Here is a 19,286-nt window from a genome sequence, read left to right on the forward strand (position 1 = left end):
AAAAAATACAGATCCCAGACTCTCCTTCTTTTCCTTATCCAGTCCCCACTGTCCATTTGGCCTTCCAGAATAAGCCAGGAAAACCTCACCCCCTCATCAGCCATCCTGAGAACAGCACTGACCACAGAGAGGATGATGTCTCTAGACACTCTGGGAGTTTCCAAACTAAGGCAGCCAGTATGCAGAGTGGGGAGGCTTCCTTCCTGCTTGTGGTGTGAAACTCTTTACTACTGAGCCCTGTAGGGCTTATTGCTCTGAGAATTTCACAAAGTGAGGTCCTAACATTATCTCCTTCTTTCATGGTATTTCAAAACCAGTTCAGAAGACCTGGTCCTGGAAAGGTACCACGTGATCCTCCTAATGCTTCCACCTACTGCCACTTGGGGTGAGGTCTGAATGGTGGTGAGGGTGATGGCATCTGCACTAGCAACAAGCCCCATTATAGCAACAGCACTTACATAAATGGGCACAGAATCAAGGGAGACCCAGTCTGTTTTTCTCAGTGTGTGGTCCCCTGAAGATCTGCAAAGAATGTTTGCGGGCTTGTTGCTCTGGATTCCATTCCTCAACCACTAAATCAATAATCTAGAGAGGTGAACTGATTCTAAATTTTTTAAACAAGATCATGAGATGACTTTTGCACAGATCTGGGCCTGAGAACCATTACTATAGAATAGAGTGCTTCTCAATAGAATGCTCTCAAATCAGTATTACTGATACATCCCTGAAATGGGGATCACTCAAAGATTGCAGACACCAAACAGTGGAGTCCGAGAGGAACACTCTCTAAATATCCACAATCTTCATATGGATATTTCCCATGAAAGAAGTGAAAGTGCTGGAAATTTTTTAAATGATAATGAGGAAATTGGGTATTTAATTTTTGCTTTTAAGGGGAAAATATAGAAATATCAGGGAAAATGAGATATGTTTATAATCATAATTTTTTAATCACTATTGATATAAAGACAAGTTGGTTCATTTAGGAAGATGAAGAATATGTTATGTTTAATTTGTTTTGCTTTTAAAATTATCATATTTGTATCTTAAATTTAACAATACAGTTTATATAAAGAATAATTGTCAGTTTACTCACTAAATTTACCTTTACTGAGTAAACTGAGATAAATTTACCTTTATCTCAGTTAATGAATAGCAGGCAACTATCTGAGGGACAATAAACTAGTATTTACTGAGTAGTTATTACACACCAGCCCTTGTCTTAAGCAGCATATATGTCCAAGAAAAAAGTGTATTTTTTTAAATACAGTATACAAGAAAAATTATGTTTTCAGAACGTAGTAGCACCATGATGTCAAGAGCTACAGAAACCATCTATGTTCTGAAGAGCAAATGAGGGGGGGTAGTGGGAGTGGGGTAGAGAAATTATTGAATCTAATGGTAGTTTACTTAATCTGTAACTCAGTGGTTCTCAAATCTGATAAGACTTGATAAAACAGGATTGCTGGTCCTGATCCCTGGAGTTCCTGATTCTGCAGGCCTGAGGTGAGGCTCGAGAATTTGCATTTCTAAGTTCCCACGTGATGCTGACATACGAGTTTCAAACTGTTGGTCTAATTAGTTTCATTTCCTCAGCTGTGGCTGATCCTCTAACTTGTCCTGATGTTGCAGAAGCTATATCATGGGCATAATACCAGATGCACCCTGGAACTAATATCCAAATGTCTTTCTGGTTCTGCAATTGTTTTTGTCCATTTTTGATAAGAAAGGGGAAAGATTCTAATGTCAAAAGTATATTTTGTGCAAGTTAGAAATATTGAAGAAAAATAGAAAAGTGATCTTGTAATAACTGAAAATACCATTCCAAAACTAAGTTTTTACTTTACACCCAATTTTGTAATCCAGTGAAATGCAGAGCTTGATTTTCTGACACATTTGTGCTTGAAATTTGACTATCAAAGATTAGCAGAATCACTACAGCCATGCCACCCTGAACGTGCCTGATCTCGCCTGATCTCAGAAGCTAAGCAGGGTCAGGCCTGGTTATTACTTGGATGGGAGACCACCTAGGAATCCCAGATGCAGTAGGTGTTAAAAAAAAGAGAGAAAAAAAAGATTAGCAGAATCATAAAATAGCTAAATTTGCCTTGTTTCTTTTTTTCCCCACTTTCTTGTGTACTTTTTCACAATGATGCACCTTGAATCTCAAACATATTTTCCCTTTGGGCTGTTCTGTTAAAAATTATCTTATTCAGCTACGGTGTCTCTTGAAGAAATTGGCTTTATAACCCACAGGGAGTTCTGTGGGATTCATTGCTGTCAAGTATCACAGTTCTCACGCTTCTGGATATTTGAAGATCTCCAATTACTAATTTTCTTAAAGAGTTCCATTGTTTTCCAGTAAAAAATATATTACAATTTCACAAACATAGAATTTCAATTCAAACTTCATGTCGGTGTATTGTTTCTTGCATCCTTTTCTTCTGGAAGGCAGCTGCTATAACAAAAGGACTCTTCTCTAGATATTTTCAAGAGTGGTTAGCATGATTTCAAGAAGCAAATCTGAACCATTAAGTGAACAACTTATTATAGCCATGGAATAGTTGTCTATCATGATTTCTCTTGTTGCATTCATTTTATTGATAACATTAATCAACAAATATATCAGCTCCTTAATATTTCAGGGATGTTATAATAAAATTGGTGGCTATTTTCACAAAGAAAAAAAGTGTTACTTTGTAAGTGTTAGAGAATTGCATAAGAAGAATAAAAGCTTGATTACAAAACAAACACATACCTGACTAGAAGTGTCAGAGTCCAAGAAAAGCAAGGAAGATTGGCACAGTGGTGTGGCTTAGATCGAACTGAATTGAAGCACAGGGGAGTTGAGGTGGGTGCCCACAGCTGCGGGGAGGAGGGGAGTGTTAGGGGGTAATGGCAGATCAGCTAGGGATGTCAGAGGCTGTGTAGAGTAAGGAAAGTATCCCCATGGGAGACTGTAGCAGCAATGGGAGATTGGTTACATACAGGGTAACTGATCTAGTAATATGGGAGCCAGGTTTCCACTGCTGGAGAAGGGAGTGACAAATATGCAAAGGGAAAAAATGAGAATAAACTTTGTTATTGGATTGAAATCTGAGGTATAGATGTGAACTCATAATTTTTAATAGAGATAGATATGGAAATATAGATGTAAATGTGAGGATGGACAGACAGACAGACAAATATTCCCTAGTTCTGTCCAGTGAGAGGACCTCAGAGCAGCAGAACTCCAATACGAAGGAGAACACTTCGTCTCCACGTCTTGGATTCTAAATATCTTTCTCTTCTGGTCCAGGGCTCCTTGGAGTAATGGGTGATTTCAGCACTGGGGCAAGGAAAGTACATTAGCCTAGGGTATCTCATTGCTCCAGAAAGTAAGGAAGTGTTCAAAGAATGACAGAGGTATGTCAAAAGCCATTTTGACACAGAAGCCATTTTGAAGGGGTTTCCAATGGATAAATCTGAGATAATGTGAGCACTGAAATAAATTATAGTAATGGATGAAATAGGAAATCATAAATTTACACTGAATACATTACATAAATTGGTTAAAAGTATGATAAGGGATGGGTTATTTATATAGTTTTAAAGTACCTCTCCATGAAACACCTATTTATTACAAAAGGGAAAAGAGTAACTTTATACTGGAGAAGCAGTAGCAGATATTCTTTAATTCAAATGATCAAAGTAAACATAAATAATGGGGCAAACTGAAATAATGAGCCACCAGATATGATGTAGTGAGAACAATTCAATATTTGTCATATTTTGGGAAAATATTCTTAACTTGACTATAATTAATAGGAAATATCAGACAAACCCAAATTGAGGAACATTCTATATAAATCCCAACTGAGGCAGACAGATCATAAGGTGAACACCAATAATTTCTGCCCCCTGGTGTTTATACCTTTGTATAAACCTATCCTTTGAGTTAGGGCAGGACTGAAAGGATATGGCAAAGGTGATGGGATGACACTCCTATGATTATGTTACAATACATATAAGACTCCATCTTGTCAGCAAAGGTGCTAGATTCAGCCTCACTGTCCTTGAAGAAGTAAGCTGCCATGAAGTAAGTGGTCATATTTGGAGAAACTCACATGTCAAGGAACTGCAGGAGCTAAAGGTGGTGTCCAGCAAAAACCTGAAGCCTCAGTCCTGTAGAGCAAGGAAATGAATTCTGCCAACAATCCAAGGGAGCTAAGAAGCACATCTTTGCCCAGTCAAGCCTCTGATGAGACCACAGCACTGGCTGACACATGCATTGCAGCCTGGTGAGACCCTGAAGCAGAGAATCCAACTAAGCCATGTTCGAACTCCTGATCTCCAGAAACTGAGGTAATAAGTTTAAGTTGTTTCAAGCTGCTAAATGTGTGGTAGTATGTTATGTAGCATAGAAAAGTAATAGCATTATTAAAGTCAATGGAAGACTGAGAAACTCCTCCAGACTAATGGAGACAAAAGAATATGACAACCAAATGCAATGCATGATTCTGAACTGGATCATTTTGGACATTATCGAGACAACTGGAAAAACATGAACATAGTCTGAGAATTAGATGATAGAAAGTATATCGATGTTATTTTCCTAATTTTGATGAATGTTTTACAGTTATATAGATTACCTTTGTTAGTAGGAAATAATAAATAGAAAGTAAATACTTTGAATATAAATTCTTTGAATAGTAAATACTTTGAATTAATAAACAATTTGAATACTTAAGTATTCAAAGATGATGCAGCATCCAGTTGGCAACATACAAATAGTTCAGAAAAAAAGTTATTTGTTTTACATTTACAACTATTTTTATAAATTTGAGATTGTTATTAAAAATGTTTAAAACAAAGAAAAACTGTTCCTACTCTAGTCTTCTCCACCTCAACAAATAACAACCCTATTTCCCCAGTTGCTCTGGTCAAAAACCTAGACATCATCCTTGATTCCTCTATTTCCTGACACTATTCATATAATCACCATATAATACAAACATTGATCGTCACCTCCACTCTTACCTTTAATTGAAGCCAACATTTTCTTTGCCAGTCCTATTTCAATAGACACCTAACAGGCCTTTCTGTTCACTCTTGCTCTGCAACTCTCCCTCCACCAGTCAATTCTCTACACAGTAGCCAGAGTGATTTTTTTTTTTAAATTAATTCAATTTCTGTCATTCCCTTGTTCAAAATCTCCACTGGCCACCCATGGCACTCCTTTCTGTGGACCACCAGCCCCTGCTTACCTCTAAGACTCACCTTCTATCTCTCTCCTTAATCAACTCCCTTTCAGTCCTTACAAACTTCTTGCTGCTTCTTGAGCTTAAGCTTTTGCATTTTCTGTTCCCTCTGTCTAGAGTTCCTTCAGATAGCAACATGGCTTACTCCTTCCTATCAATCTGGTTTTTACCAAATGCCATCTCCTCAGAGAACTCTTATCTGATCATCATACTAAAAATGCACCCTCCTTCTCATCATAATGTACATTTACCCCTCTTACCACTTTATTTTTCTTCATGGTACACATCATCACCTGAGGTTAAAATATTTATTTGCTTGCTTACTTGCTTATTACCTGTCTCCTGTATGAGGTCAAGGTCTACTAATCTCTGAATCTCTAGGACTAGAATGCTACCTGGTGAATGAATGAACACAGCAATATCAATATTCAGATGCTGAGGTTTACAGACTGGTTGGTTACATGCTTTTGCCCAGCAGCCTTATAGCTAAAGTTTCTGTCTCAGAAAAGTGAACTACTACCTGTGCAGGAATTCTAGGGTCACAGAAAATTAGCAGAACCATAATCTTTAAATTACAAGAGCCCATTAAACTTCACCTTTGCCTATCCTAGGAAATGCCACCTGTTTGACACTGATGCATTTTGCAGCAGGTCTGTCTCTCCTGTTTTATGTATCCATCAACAATTATGTCAGTAGGAAGTCTTGGACAAGAAGATCTATGAAATAGAAAGAGAAAAAGGCATCATTAAGTTAATAAATTAAGAAGATGGAGAACTTGAGGATGAGTCAAACATAATGTAAAAAGAGAGAAAAAAACAAGGAGAGAAAATAGGACTGCAGAATTATTTGCATTCTTTTGACTACCACAGTAAGAGTAGCCAAAAACGCATGAGGAATCTGGATAAGCAAAGTTAAAAATCTTTGTCAAACAGAATAGTGGATACTAGAAGGAAAGGAAGGAGGGTGGGGAGGATGAAGAGGGCAAAAAGGAGCAAATATATGGTGATAGGAGACCAGGTAGGCTTTCAGTGGGGAGCACACAATAGAGTATACAGATGTCATATTATAAAGTCGTACACCTGAAATTCACATAATGTTATTAACCAATGTTACCTCCAATAAATTTAAATAAAAAATAAATAGAAAAAATATTTGTTAAAATTCCACTGCACACATTCCATTCCTAGTTACCCTGGCAATGCCCCCCACCCCATGGAAATGACATTATAATGAAGAAAATATGTCAATGCAAATGAAGTAAACAGTAATTAAAGAGGGCCATTCTAGGTCTGTTTAACTTTGCACGTTCATAAGAGGGAGGCTGTCTGGATAAAAATTTGAGATAAGTTTGAGGTGTGAAGAATGATGCCATCAAGAGAAAGAATATAAAGGTCATGAAAAGACTACTTTGAGCATGAGCATTGGAGGGAGCCTCTAGGTACTGCTGACCCACATTGCTTCTTCCATCCACTCTGTTTAAGTCAGTGGTAGATAATAAATCATGTAGTTGCAGTTCTATGTTATCCTACCTAGTCTACTTCTTATTGTCTGCTTGGAAGGAAACTCCAGATTAGAGTTGACAGAAAAAAGACAGGATGCCCAATTAAATTTGAATTTCAGGTAAATAACAATTTTTTAGTATAAATATGCCCCATGCAATATTTGGGACATACTCATACTAAATATCTTTGTTGTTTACCTGAAATTCAAATCTAATCAGGGCCCTGTGTTTGTATTTGCTATATTTGGTAACCCAATTCCACATCAGAACCCAGGGCTAAGAAAGGGTGGACCTTGACTTTTCTGGTGCCTCAGTTAAGGGTTCAGAGCAATTAGAAGTCCCACTGCTTGGACAGCTCTCCCCTCGATCTTCATCATGCCAGAGGGCTAGATCCTCCCAGGAAAAGGAATTACACTAAAGTCTGTATGTTTTTCTGTATTCACATTTGCCATCTGTCTCTAAGCCTGCCAGGAGCTGCTATTCATCCATTTTTCCCTTCACTGAATCTTCTCCTATTCTGACTTATTCTGATTTTAAAAGCAGTCTGCTCAGAAAGGGACCCCTGGGGCTATGAGATGCTTGTCTTACACATTTTTAAATTTCCTATTATCATGCATTTCCATTACTGACAATAGTGTTACAGAAGAATTTTTCTTGCAAATGATGGCCAATTCTCCAAATACTAGGTGACCTCTTATCTTTAAATAAAGACACTGAAGGTTTGGGGGGTTTTGGGCCATTAAATACTAATGTAACCACAAAAAGAAAAAAACACTAGAAATGAAATTCCAGTATTAATAACTTTGTAAAGAGGAAAACAGTCAACAATAGAAAGTCTAAGAGATGGTAACATTTGTGTCCCAACAGATGGGCAGAGCACGATCATGGGCGATTTGGAGTGATAATTCTTCAGCTGTCCAGGCAGATAAGAAAGTGGTCAGCCTTTTGGAGATCTTTCATTCTTCTAATAAACATTAAGGTTTGGGAATAGGGCATTGTAGGAACTGAGGCCTGTGAAAGAAGCAAGAATCCAAGAATCACACCTGAAATGTGCGCTACTAGAATCTCAATAGCATCAGCCCAAGTCTACAGCCATACCACCCTGAACGAGCCTGATCCCATCTGATCTCGGAAGCAAAGCAGGGTCGGGCCTGGTTAGTACTTGGATGGGAGACCACCTAGGAAGACCAGGTGCTATAGACGTAAAAAATACCCGTAAGCTGACAAGGTGCTTGCAATCTGTGAGGTCAACCAAGGGTTGCCTCACTTAAAAAAGTAAAAATTAAAAAATTAAAAAGAAAAATAGCATCAGCCCAACCATAACTTGACACAAAGCCTTGGTGTTAGTCTATCTCAGTTTCCAAATCTTGGCATTTTGGACATTTTGAGCCAGAGGACTGTCCTCTGCATTATAGGATGTTTAGCAACAGTCCTAGCTTCTATTCACTATACACCAGTAGCACCCTCCCAGTTGTAACAACCAAATAATGTTTCCAGAAATTGCCAAATGTCCCATGAAGGGCAAAATTACCCCTAGTTGAGAACTACTGATCTAGAATAGAAAGAAAAGTGGTATTTAACCCAGATGGAAGATTGAAAGAACCTGGGGGTCTTGTGAAAACACTGATTCCCTGGTCCCACCCCCAAAGCATCTGATTTAACTGACCTGGGGTAAAGCTCAGGCACTGATATTTTGTAAAAGCTGTACCTGTACTTCACATGCAGCTAGGGCTAAGAACCAAGGCACTAGACTTTGTTTTTTTTTAAAAAAAAAAAAAAAAAAGAGGAAAAGGAAAAAAAAGAATTCTGTCTTCAAAAGGATCGCCACTCTTAGAAACTGGGGGCGGGGCCCAGGGCTGAGTCCACAGATGTGGGTCAAATGGCCTCAGCTGTTGAAGAGCCAAGGCAACCAGGCACCACAAAGCCCGAGCTTGGCAGTTAGCATCTACTTACCCCAGTTTAACGTGTTTTAACTGCATTTAAAAAAAAAATCTTAGAGTGTTAGGCTATGGTTATATGAATGAGGTTGCAAGACAGGAAAAGGAACAGGAACACAGAATTGAGAAATTGCAGAACTCTGATTTGAAAAAATTTCCTTTTGTTAAAAAAAAAGAGGGAAGTTTCCATTTGCTGGTTCCTTTTCATTTTTTAGAAGCCTTCTACTACACTTATCTCGTGAGACTGCCCGTTATTCCTCGGGAACATGAGTAGTTATTAGGAACACTTTTGTGGTGCTCTTCAAATATTTGAAGATAGTATCACGACTGCCTTTTCTAAATCCCACACAGAGTGTGCAGTAAAGAGTTAACCGCCTGCCCGCTGCCAAGCTCTGGAGTTCCAGGGCAGGCAAACCTTTGCTTCCACAGGGCTCTTCTGGGGAAATCGACCTAGAGGCAGTCTAGAGAAGGGGTTTCCTTCGCTTACTGAGACTGAACGTTTCCTAGAAACGTTCTGCAAGGCACAAAACATCCCTCTTTGTGTGCAAAGTGGACATGAGGCCAGAGTACGCAAATTTAGTGTAGAGACAGGTAGCACCAAGAGGGTTTTTAAAATAAGTGATAACTTGCTAATTATTGAGCTGCAGCCACATTGCTATTTGGCCTACGATATTTGAATAATCCTCATATTTTATTTTTACAATATCACCAAATCCTGTTGAAATAAATGCTAGGTGATAAAATATGACTTTATTATGAATGATTGGTAATATGCTCACTGGTCTGCAAGGAGCAGCGTTAGTGATTACACCTTGCTTGATCATTTACACTAAAACTCTCATGTGGACTCTTACATACAGACAATACTTTCTTTTCTCTTGTGCTATAGAAACCTTTAACATCCACTTTCGTTCCACCACTGGGAGAGAACTCTATAATGAGTTCCCTTGCTTCTCAACTCAGAGAAAAGTAAGTGCAATGTAATAAGGAAGTAAACCCAGTGAGGTGTGGGCCAGCTGACAAAGAGCATGGGCAGCCTAGGGCACAGGGAGAAAGAGCATGGGCACCCTAGGGCACAGGGAGAAAGCCAGGCCAACAGAGGTGCAGCAGAGCACTGCAAATGCCCAACATGCTTCCTCAGGAGAGAATACAGGCAGGAGAGAGAAAATAATGAGAGTATTATGAAAATCAGGAAAAGAAAATTCAATAGTAAGGATTTGGAGCCAAAAGGGCAAAGCCCAACTAATGCAATACTGGAGATTATCAGTAAAGTGAGTCATACTCACTGGTATAAAGAAATAAATTTTATTCAACGCTTCCTCTCACTCTTTCTGGAGCTCGGCACCTCTAGTACTAAAGTAATTAAATGGGGACGTTTGTAATATAACTCAACCCTGAAAGAAACACTCCTTTAGCACAATAAGCTGGAGATTACACTTCATAGTCTGAAAGATCTGATGGTGTGTTAGATGTTTCAACTGTGCCTTGAGACAAGAGGCTTCACTCCTCTGTACCTTGTGCCTTACAGGGCCTGGTGTATCACAGACTTACACAAATATATTTATCAAAGAACACACAGGGGCCTCTGTCACTTGGGATCCAATGCTCCGTACCAGCACAGAACACCCACAATCATAAACATCTGCTTTCACAACTCACCTCATTCAGGCCCCAGAGAAATGCTTCTCTACGTATCTTGCTCCATGACTTCAAAAGAAAAGGTAAGCACACCTGAATTCTGTGAAAGTTTGTGGATTGTACCACTGTTGACATCAGAGACAAACTGATTTAGGTGAGGAGTGTTTGAGGGGCAGACGCTGCTAGGTAAAAGACAAATTAACTTGTCCAATCCTCTCAGACAATATGAATGTAACAAATACTTGCATAATGAAATAGTTTCCCAGGAGCACCATGCATCTATTTTTCTGCTTCTCTTCAGGTTCCAAATCACAATTCCAGAGATGCTTATGAATTAAACCAGTTTTTGAATATTAAACATAGTTTTTAAGAACATTTTGCATAGTTTTTGAATATTAAACATAGTTTTTAAGAACATTTTGCAATAGTGAATATTAAACATAGTTTTTAAGAACATTTTGCAATAGTGAACATTTTGCAATAGTGAACATTTTTAAGAACATTTTGCAATAGTGAACATAGTTTTTAAGAACATTTTGCAATAGTGAACATATTAGCCTTAAATTTGTGTATATGTAGGCTTAGATGTAATGTGATTGAAGTTTTGGCAATTAGATGAAAGTTGAATATGAGAAGTGCAAAAGTTTATCATGAAAATACTTAAGGTTTTATTAAATTTATAAAAAATTAAAATAATTCAAAACTTTAATTTTTAAATTTTTTTATATTTATTTATTATAACTTGTACGTTTTCTTTTAATTGGACAAATTTAATAATAAACATTTAATATATTTGCTATTAGGTTTTTAAAAGATACATAAAAATAATTTTATTTAAAAATTTTTACATTTCTTTTCATTTAAATTTTAGGTAAAAATGTGTCTAAATGTAATTGTTTATTTGATCATTTAGTATATGTTTTCTATTGCTACTGTAACAAATTATCACAGGTCAGTGGCTTAAAACAATACAAATTCATTATCTTATTCTATAGGCCAGAAGTCTAACATGGCTACATTCAAGGCTGCATTCCTTTCTGGAGGCTCTAGCAGAGAATACATTCCTTGCCTTTTCTAGCTTTTAGAGGCTGCCTATGTTCCTTGATTCAAGGTGTCCTTCCCTCCATCTTCAAAGACAGCAACAGCAGATTGATTTCTCACATCATATCTTTCTGACCTTTTTTTCATGGCCTCATTTCTCTCTGACTGCAGCTGAAAAAGGTTCTCCACTTTGAAGGACTCATGGTTAGATTGTGCTCACCTGGATAACATGGGATATTCAACCCATCTGAAGGTCTTTACCTTAATCACATATACAGTCCCTTTTGTCATGTAAAAAAGTCCGAGGTTTAGACTTGGAGATCCTTAGGGGGTAATTATTCAACCTACCACAATCACTGAGAATGAGCACAAGTCAAGATTATAATAGCAACTAAATATATGATTATGAAGCTCAAAAAGAAAAGAAAGGTAAAGATAAAAAGAAACTGAAAATCTTTAAAGAGGACAGTTGCTTAAATGTTTAAAAACTGAAAACTATGGTGAACATCTTTATGTATGAGTATTTCTTTAGTATGGGTTCTCAGAAGTGCAATTGCAAAGAGGTCAAAGGGTTTTAATATTTTTATTTTGTTAAGAACCGTTGTAATTTTATAATGTACCAAAAGGCTGTAACAGTTTATACTCACATCAACCATGTAAGAGTGTCTTTTTTACTGCTTCTTTACTCTCATTGGTTACAGTTAATACTTTTAATTACTGTCAATCTGAGGGATGAAAGATAATATCATATTGTTTTTTTAATTTACATTTTCCCAATTACTAGTGAGGTCAAACATTCATTCTTTTGTTTTATGGATCATTGGCTTTTTTCTGTGAATTCCCTGTTCATAGCCTCCAGTTTTCTGCTCTTGGGTTGTTATCTTTTTCTTTTTCACTTATATGAGCTCTTTTTTTATTCAGAGTATTAATTATTTGTTTTTTATGTATGTGGCAAATATTTTCTCCTAGACCAATACTTTTAATCTTTGTTTTTGGTATCCTTCATCCTCTGAATAGTTTACCTTTATGTTGCTTTACTCTTTAATTATGTACATCTTGATCACACCTAAGTAACTTTACTCTCCTTAAAGCCAAGTTCTACGTACACATATATTTCACTTGCATTCCCAATAGGTCCCTGAGAAATACATTAAACAAAAACTGTAAAACTTTGTTTTGTCCTTTTCAGGTGATAATCAATCATTAGAAATTTTCAAAAAATCATTTTAAAGGAATTCTTCAGGTTAGAAACTGACTTAAAGGTGTTTATTAGGTCAGAGCACACGTGGTTAACATATTTAGGAGCAATGGACTGGGTGGATGCAGAGCCATAGGTATGGGAAGAGACTTCATTTAGTTATGTAAACAGTTCCCAAAGATCATGAAGGCAGACACCTGAAGACTAACCAGGGGAAACACCAGTTTCGAGTCATCTGAGATGAGATGACAAAGTATCAAAAGAGTTGAGCCCAATACAGTGAATGCCACGGCAGTACTGACAATACCGGAAAAGAAGACAGATGGGTGGACTGACAGCCACCATCAAGATGGTTGTGTACCCCAGGGACAGGTGCAAGGTTACAGGTAGTCAAGAGGGTGGAAAGAGCAGGAACTATGTTCTATACCAGCACTTCTCAAATATTAATGTGCATACAAATCACCTGAGAATTTTGTCAAAATGCAGATTCTGATTAAGTGGGTCTGAGGTGGGCTTAAGATTTTACATATCCCAACAAGATCTCAGACGATGCTGACACTTGCTGGTTCCTGAACTATACTCTGAGCAGGGTTCTCTAGTAGGCTTGTCTCACTAGGCACAGAGAAGCCCCACTTTTCAGATCAGTGGTAAAATGGGATAAGAATTCGAAAAGTAATGTAATGCCTACATCAGAGTATGAGGCAGCCACTGTCCCTCTGGGCTATATTCAGGATGGTTTCCTAAAATGAAGGTAGGGCTGATCCTGTGTATGGGGGTCCATGCAGCTTAGTCTACAGAAAAAATAGGATTGCAGAGGCTGGGAGATAGGCAGGGACTGTGACATCTGCCGCTTTTGATTATGCACAAGAAGAGCAGTAAACTGCAACACAGTATCTGTGTTCTCAGCATCTTGAAGCATTTTCACATATTGCTACTTCCATTAATGGGGCCCTTCAGTTGCTATTTCTACTTTTCCCTCCAGCTATCCACATTTTGGCTTTTCACACCTTCATCAGAAGGTGACCAGAGAAAATAAAATGTACTGAAAGGAAAACATGCTCATTTGTCTACTTGCTGCCAAGACTAGACAGGGAAAAAAATTGAATGTATTTTTATGGGAAAGATTTTCAAACTTTTTTTTCCTTGTGGCTCATTTAGTAAACTAAAAGACCTAAGACACACCTACAATGTGGCCTCCCACTTTTTAAAAAAGGAAGAACTCAGTGATTTTAAGAAATAAAATTAAAAAAAGAAAAAAGAAAAGCAAACATGTGGAAGATGGTACAATGGTACCAAATTTTTGTGCCCTTTAGAACACACGATTAGATGATAATTAAGTTGCTTTTAGTGACATACAGGGAAGATTAAAATCTACATAATTTTGCAATATTTTCATATGAAGATGATCACTTCCTAGCTCATCAGGAGGAAGCCCATGGCCCCCAGGAATCCATGGATCACATGCTCTGAGAATCACTGGTCTGAGCTAGAGGCTTCAGAACTTTGTTCTGAGAAGCCTTGGGACTCCTTGGAGGTTCCTTGTGACCTAGAGAAGAGTTTCCAGCTTCCAACCCCTGTTTTAATCAAAGCCACTCCACTTTCATGAAGCTAAAGTACAACATCGGCCTTGAAGAACAGTCTCCAGGGCTAATACAAGGTTTGAAAATCACTGACCCAGAGCTAAATTTCTGTGTATTATCTTTAGATTTCACCTTTTCACACTATACCACCACCCATAAATACAGATAATACCGAGTTAACTACTTAAGTTACAGCAGGGATATTCTCAAATTATTTTATGAGTCAAATGAGCTGCAAATTACTTGAATCAAAAACTAATACATAAACGCTAAGAACAGTGTAATTGGAATAATATATATACACTAATGAAGCATCTTGAAAGGGAAGAGCCTCAGGTATTCTGAAAGGTTAGGCATTCAAGTGTAACACTCCCTTTGATTGTTATTTTTAAATACGATTTCATTGCAGTGCATCTATAAATCAGTGTTCAGGAGTATGAAGGGTTTCTATAGTACGAATGAGATGTTATAGATAATGGGACTAAATAAGACACTACAGGTATTGACATAGACTTTCACATCTGATGTTGTTCATGGGAAAACATCAATAATGCATGGCATAATATACTAGAGCAATGAGAATTATTGAATGTTTTCCAGACTTACTTATCTAATCAGCCACAATATCAAACAAAGAAAGGTTCTAACTGTAAAATGATCGAAGTGCAGTAATTGCAAAGGTGAACCTTGAAAAGTTTCTCTGCCTCCTCTTTTTTCTGCAATAGAACAGTCTAAAGTCACTTTTAGCAGAAAGCTAGTGCTTATGAGGTTTTTCTTAAGGTATCATTTTCCCATTAAAATTTATTTCACAAAAGACCTACATCCTTACCAGACTTCAAGTAGACCAGTTAATTCAGCCCCTGTTCCAGTAGCAACAATAAGTGAGGTTCTCACTCCCAGAATTGGCTATTTGTGAGATTATTTTATTTTGGCTTTACTTGCTGATTATTTGATTCATGCCCATCCCCCCATCAGACTATAAGTTTGAAGAGAACTGGATTGAATCTGTCTTCACCTTTGTACACTTATTTCCAACACAGGGCCTGGTACATGGTCACTGAATAAATATTTTTGAGAGAATAGATGTACTTACCAAGAGAACATCTGACCTTAAGGCCAAGTTCACGGTCCCTAATTGCTTCACCTGCAAAGAATCTTTCTTCTCCTAGAATTCTATTATACATTTCCTTGGTCTATGTTGTCTCTCCCCTCCCGCTACCCCCAATTTTGTTTGAGGTCAGGACTCTTTTCTTTTTATGTGCCTGTATAAGCTTTAAAATATGTAAGAAGATACTTTGTACATAATACAGCCTCTATAAATATTAATAAGCAAATGAAAGAGATTATAAGTTTTTCTAAGGTATTTCAGCTGTTCTGAAGATATTTAATACATTATTTGATAATAAAACTATAGTTAATTATGGAGTCCTGTATAGAAACAGTTGTATTTTTGTTATTCTTATTAATAATAAGCATGCATGTGTGTTATCAGAATGTACAAGTGGTGGTATGAGTGTTTTGCTTCCCTGCACATAGACCATGGAAATTCTGAGAAACAAACTGCCATCCCAAAGCTAGTGCCTAACACAGGCATTTTTAATCCTTGAAGGTTTTCAACAGCTAGGCAATGTTTTTTCAAATGCAGTAACACTGATATGCAAACATATTTATTGTCCATTCACAAAGCCATTCCTCAATATGATTACAATATGCCTTCCTGGATGTCATTAAAAACCACAGCCTTATTTTTCTAAGGTGGGTTAGCTGAAGTTCTGCATGAGGGTAGGTAATTTAAAACATGATTTCTCAAACCCCCTTTAGCTTTTGATTCTGTGCTATAACCTTGCCAGTCCACTTCCAAAGTCAACATACGCTTCCTGCAAAACCACAAAATCTTTTGAGTAACTCATGTTGTTCTTAATACATGTTCCCAAGAGCTTAATAAATGTTATTTTTGCAACTTGTTCAGTGGCAAAATAATATGTCCTTGGTGTATTCTTATCCTCTTCTTTGCTATTAGAGAAGATAGATTCAGCCTATTTTAAACAAAACTCAATTCAAGGGCAGAAAACAGTCCTAATAACTGTTAAAATTCAAATATTTGATAACTACGTACAGCATGTGCATTCTAGAAAGGACTATTATTTTAAAAGATAAATTGCACCTTGTTGAGGAATTTCAAATATCATCTGAATATATTAATAACCAAAATGCTCCCAAGTTTACAACGAGCTCTCAATGAAATCACGACCTTGTATAGACAAGTACTCATGGAGGAACAATTTTAAAATGATCTTTTTTTTTTAATTCCTCATGGATCTCCAACAATGCTAGTGCTTTAAAGCTGATGAATGGATCACACTGCAGCTTTCCCAGCCTTTCTTCCCTTTCATTTGTTTATATACCAAGCTTCACGGAAATGACAGATTTTATGCTTTACCTCATAATCCTTTGATTGTTTCCCTTGGTTCCCCCTTTGCCTAGTGAATCTTTGTTTTACTGGTGGAAAAAGCTACATCTTTGTACCCTGGTATTTTAATTTCACATATGTCATAGACTTTATTTCGTCACAATAAAGCCAATTATCATTTTTAACAATTACATTATAATTTACCATTTGGGTGTATCACCAATTATTTAACCATTCATCTGTTATTGGACACTGGATCATTAAAAAATTGTTGCTATTCTGAATAATGGTTCCATGAACAATTTTATATATATAACTTTTTTTTGTTGAGTTATTTCCTAGGGATACATCCCAGGAGTATAATTATTTAAAAGAGTAATTACTCAGAAGGGTAATAACTCAGAACATAATCCTAATAAGAGAAAACAATTTTAAGTGGCCAATCTTCTTAACCTAATAAAAAGTTTATAGTTACATTTGGATTTACACACCATTTGGTGTTTGCATCTTGACCTAACTTTTATAGATCCTATTTTTCATTAGCTAACTCATCTATTTTCACTCGAGTTTTAAATTCCTTTGTATTGGATAAGATTGGATTGTCTGTTCCAGCTCTTCAGACTTAGACATGAATCACCACACGAGAAAAGTAAATTCACCGAGGCCTATTACTGTTATATTTGGAAGGTTAATTCCCCTTCAAGTGACTTCATGTATGCAGTGATAAGACACCAACCTTGATTAACTGATTAAAGCACAACACATGCTGTTAAGTACATTGAAATATCAGGATCACATGGCTCTGGATAACAGTATTAATGGGAAAAAAAGTTTACTGACAGAGCATATTGAAACACCCAATTACCTGGTGTCTGCTGAAATAATGAATCAGTTGGCAGTCAAGATTTATAAAAGAGATGATGGCCTTGGGAGGGGCTGACCTATTAACCTCTGAATGACTGGAAGCAAATGAGCTCAGGAAAGAACCTTTTAGTAGGGTTCAGCTAAGATTCAGATTTTTGGACTAAAGTAAATAACTCACAGGAATAATTAAGAATAAAAATGAGGGTGTATTAAAGAGAATTAATATAAATCTGAGGAAAATTAGTATTTAAGAAGCCTTACAGGAAACTAATATTTATACCCAATTCAAGGGCATCATACTATAAGGCAAAACACTCTGGTCCTGGTCTCCCCCTTTCTCCTATTTTTTAGTTTTTGGGTCCTCAGATTCAATGTTAATCTTAAAATATGAGGCACCTAAAAAACTGGAATAGTTAGAGATATTCAAAGCCTAATAAATACACTGGTGGTACATATATCATAAAATACAACACAGAGACAAAGATTCCGACCATCCCCAAGCCAAACTTTCTTGAAGACTTTATTATAGGAGACAGAATGTAATACTGTTGATGAGCGAGGATAGAACTTTAAGGAGATTGGGGAAGATAATGTGTGAAATCGTCAGGAAGATTTCTGCATAAGATACTTTGGTTCAAGTTTAAGATAAAGTGTAGCTTGCTCTGCACTGTCACCAGGCATCACAAAGTCGATAAAATCTTCAAAGATTCTTCAAGCCAGATAGACCTCTGGCATTCTTCTCTATACTATTCTGGGATCCTAAATTCTTCCACCTTTCATTTTAGTATTTTATCATATACAGTTCTACACTCTTTATATTTCAAGTGTGATGACTCATTTCCCAAAGATATTGCAAAATTCATTACTTCAAGTTTGGGGATTAATTTACATGAGTTAATTAGATTTTAGAGCATTAGTCTCCCTGATTTCTCTTAGAATACTGCTTGTCCTTTCATATACTAAGGAATCTTTCTCTACTAAGGACAGTATGAGGTAGATCAGAAGAGAACTTGATTTCAAAATATCTGGAATGTCGAACAGCCTCAGCAGCATGTGGAGTCCCCAAAGGAGGTGACCAATATATACCTATTATTTGAAGTACTGATGATATAATTTATAATATGAAATCTAATGGCTTCAATTACCATTTACTCTTTTGTAATGGCAAATTAAGAGCAGAACACTCTTTGTAGATCCCTCATTTCTACTATTGAAATAAGCTTGTACTTGCTTAAACTGTGTATCTTCAGTGGTCTTATTTCCTACCACCTCAGAGGAAATAAAATGGCTTAAAAGATTAACACAGATTATACTTTAAAATTCTGTGGCGAAGACAATTCACCAAACCATTTTTCTTCCTGGAAAATAAGGATTATTCTTATCCCTTTCAACACCAATGCATTGAACACAAAATACACTTTACATTCAATAAAAGCTTGTAGAATGGTAAATCTGTTAATAGATGCAGGGGCTAGCCTCAGGCAAACTAATGAGGGCAGCCATGTTTTTCATTCAAACAATTACTGCCCTGCTTTATTCCCTCTGGTGTTCAGGACTCTGTGTTTCCTTTCCCCTATCAAAATCTACTATGAGGGGGGAAAAAAATTTCTTCCCTACTCTATACACTAAGGAATAAAATTAGTGTTTCTCAAACTATGACAAAGGACCCACTGAAGACCAGTACTTTTGCAAAATGCAATAAGAATGAATTATCAGAAAATGAAATTTATAAATCAAAGACATATAAAATACAAGTCCTAATTTTTTTATTATTGGCTTTCGAAGAATTAAAATTTCATTCCAAGAAATAAAATCACAGCAAACATGACATAGGAAAAAAGAAGCATCACGAACTGACCCAATCTGCAGACTACACT

General features: G+C 36.8%; 1 protein-coding gene, 1 non-coding gene and 1 pseudogene across 2 annotated transcripts in view; 2 read left to right on the forward strand and 1 right to left on the reverse strand.

The window, feature by feature from the left end:
• The window catches only part of LOC111733687, a 55,101-nt gene that overhangs the window by 13,673 nt on the left and 22,142 nt on the right, over positions 1 to 19,286 (reverse strand). The window lies entirely within an intron of this gene.
• Positions 1,934 to 2,052, forward strand: LOC111733689 (annotated as a pseudogene).
• LOC111733688 lies at positions 7,826 to 7,944 on the forward strand. The gene has a single exon (XR_002778117.1). It is a non-coding gene; the product is annotated as a 5S ribosomal RNA (ribosomal RNA).

Source organism: Pteropus vampyrus, unplaced genomic scaffold (genome assembly GCF_000151845.1).
Source record: "Pteropus vampyrus isolate Shadow unplaced genomic scaffold, Pvam_2.0 Scaffold619, whole genome shotgun sequence".
In the NCBI taxonomy this organism is placed as follows: domain Eukaryota; kingdom Metazoa; phylum Chordata; class Mammalia; order Chiroptera; family Pteropodidae; genus Pteropus; species Pteropus vampyrus.